The sequence below is a fragment of the Coffea eugenioides genome, chromosome 11 (assembly GCF_003713205.1).
Source record: "Coffea eugenioides isolate CCC68of chromosome 11, Ceug_1.0, whole genome shotgun sequence".
Taxonomy (NCBI): Eukaryota; Viridiplantae; Streptophyta; class Magnoliopsida; order Gentianales; family Rubiaceae; genus Coffea; species Coffea eugenioides.
Window position 1 is genome coordinate 30,292,117 of NC_040045.1, and position 2,425 is coordinate 30,294,541.

Below are 2,425 nucleotides of genomic sequence, written 5' to 3' on the forward strand. Positions count from 1 at the left end.
ATGGACAACAAAGGAAAGTGTTGAGTACTTATCACAACCCGGGTAGAGACTTTTTTCAGCTTCAGATAATAATCTAAGAAACTTACTTGCTTCCCCCTCTTGCTTATTTGGTATATCCCTATTATGTTCCCCCGAATTTCTCCAATTCTCGCCAAAGTTTGCAGTACCAACGTCATTTAACATTTCTTGAATATCATCTGACTCATTGTTTTCTTCATCTAAAACTATGTTATCATTTTTATCCTCATCAGAATCTTCAAACCTTTCACCATGATATACCCACCTAGTATAGCTCTCAACAATTCCCCCACACAAATGACTTTTCATGACCTCCATAGTTTGATCCTCAAAGTTATTGCACCCTTTACATGGACAAGGGAGCTTATATGTGGGATCCTTGCCTAAATAAGCAAATTCAACGAATTCTTTCACTCCTGCCAAATATCTAGGATGCAAGTAATCTTTAATTGTCATCCAACTCCTATCCATGTTTTTTCACAAGCACTGTTGATCCTAACACAAAAAAATACGCAACCATGATACTACAAAGACAACACATATAATAAATATAGGAAATTAAGCTCAATACAGGAAATTAATCTTCCCATACAACAATAATAAAAATTAAACAAAATACAACACAGCTATTAGTAAATTCAAACATGTCACAACTACACATTTGGTTCATAAATACAAAAAGGAAACTAACTGTCAAACATGTCACAAATACACCTGGACGTTCTTGTCAAAAAGGAAACAAACTTTTGGTTCATAAAGAAGACAACAAAACGAAAAGGACAGGGGAGAAATTTAATTATTAGATCTCAGTGGAGATTTCCTGGGACGGCACTGAGATCACAGTAACAAACAACCAGTTCAATCAATGGCTATCATTACCTGGAGCAGTATAAAAATTTTAAAAAGGGTATCCCTCTAAAGTTATTAGTTCTTAATTAAGTCTAGGTAGAATATTTTAAAAGGTGTTCTTATCTCATTCAACACTAGTTAAAATATTTTAATCACATGTTATTTATCATCTGAATATACATATTCGCAATTATTATTTTCTTTTATATTTATGCATTTTTCTGTTTAACTTTAATTTTCTAAAATTTAACACTTGAATTATTTCTTAATGAGTATCTAATGAATAAATAACCCTTACTTTAATTAGGCAAGTTCAGCTCCTTGTGAGATCTCAGTTGAGGTTTTTGGGGACAGCACTAAGATCACATTAACAAACTAGCGCAATTAGTGGCCATTGTTATCTAAGGCCCTGGAAAGACCAATTAGGGAAAAGGCACCATTAAAGTTTTTACCCCAGTCAAAAGTTTGATAGTAGTTTTGTCTAGTTCTTTTTTTCTTTTTCTTTTGTTCCCGCTTAATGTTTTCATGCTTATCTGTTCTTCTCTCGTGTTTGAGGTTGTCTACAATTTTACTTTTGGGTCCAAAATTTGCAGTCAGATGATTAGCAGTTTTGATTAATTTTCAGTGAGAGTTGTATTGTGCACCCTTTGAAATGTATGTAAGTACTAAATCTCGCCATACTAATGGTAAGATATCGAAAATTCATCTACTATCTTAACAGAATTTACATCTTACATAAGTAAACTTACCAGTTGTAACATGGTAACTTGGTGCCTTCACGACACCACAACATTTAGCAGTTATAAATGTTAAGAATTTTCCACAAAGCCACTTTATAAAATCTTCAATGAAGGTTATCTAATTTTCAAATTTGTTAAGTATAATACTATAATGTGAGCACAACAATATGACCACTTTGCTTTATTCCAAAAAAAAGTGATGATAATAAATGGATAGGAACAAAACCATCCGAAATGGGACTCAAATCAATATTCAACATTAATTGGTTCACATTTTCCACAAGTCAACATCCCATTTTTTTTAATCTGGATTTTCTTTGAAAGCAAATTGATACACAAATCCAAGATAAAAATAAGAAGAAAACGAGTGAAATAGTTCCTCAATAAGGACAGTCTTCATCCAGCATTTGCTGTGATTGAGTTATTATGGGTCCTAGACATAAGACATTTTTTCTTTCTTTTTCCTTTTCTTGGTGCGAGTATCCATAAATTGTTATTTACCATCTGGACAAGAAGGAAAGTCCAAAATACATTCAAAGCATCTCTATCAATTTTCTTCAGGCCCCATGCCATGGACAGAGCATGATAGCTATATATCAAGAACTTTTATTGTTTCAATATACTCTTGCGAATAGGAATTAAAATGCAAAACACAGCCACGTCTACAAGCTCAATTAGCATGATAGCTATATATCAATCTACTGTGTGCAATGCAAAACACAAACTCGTCTACAATCTCAATTAGCCACAACCTATGTAGCCACAATTGTTGAGGAATTCAAGGGATCAGGAAAGGGCTAAATCTGTGTAGCCACAGC

The 2,425-nt window shown here is 33.2% G+C and overlaps 1 pseudogene; it reads right to left on the bottom strand.

The window, feature by feature from the left end:
• LOC113752232 overlaps positions 1-489 on the bottom strand; it is a 9,311-nt pseudogene extending 8,822 nt beyond the window's left edge.
• Between the last annotated feature and the right edge of the window lie 1,936 nt (positions 490-2,425).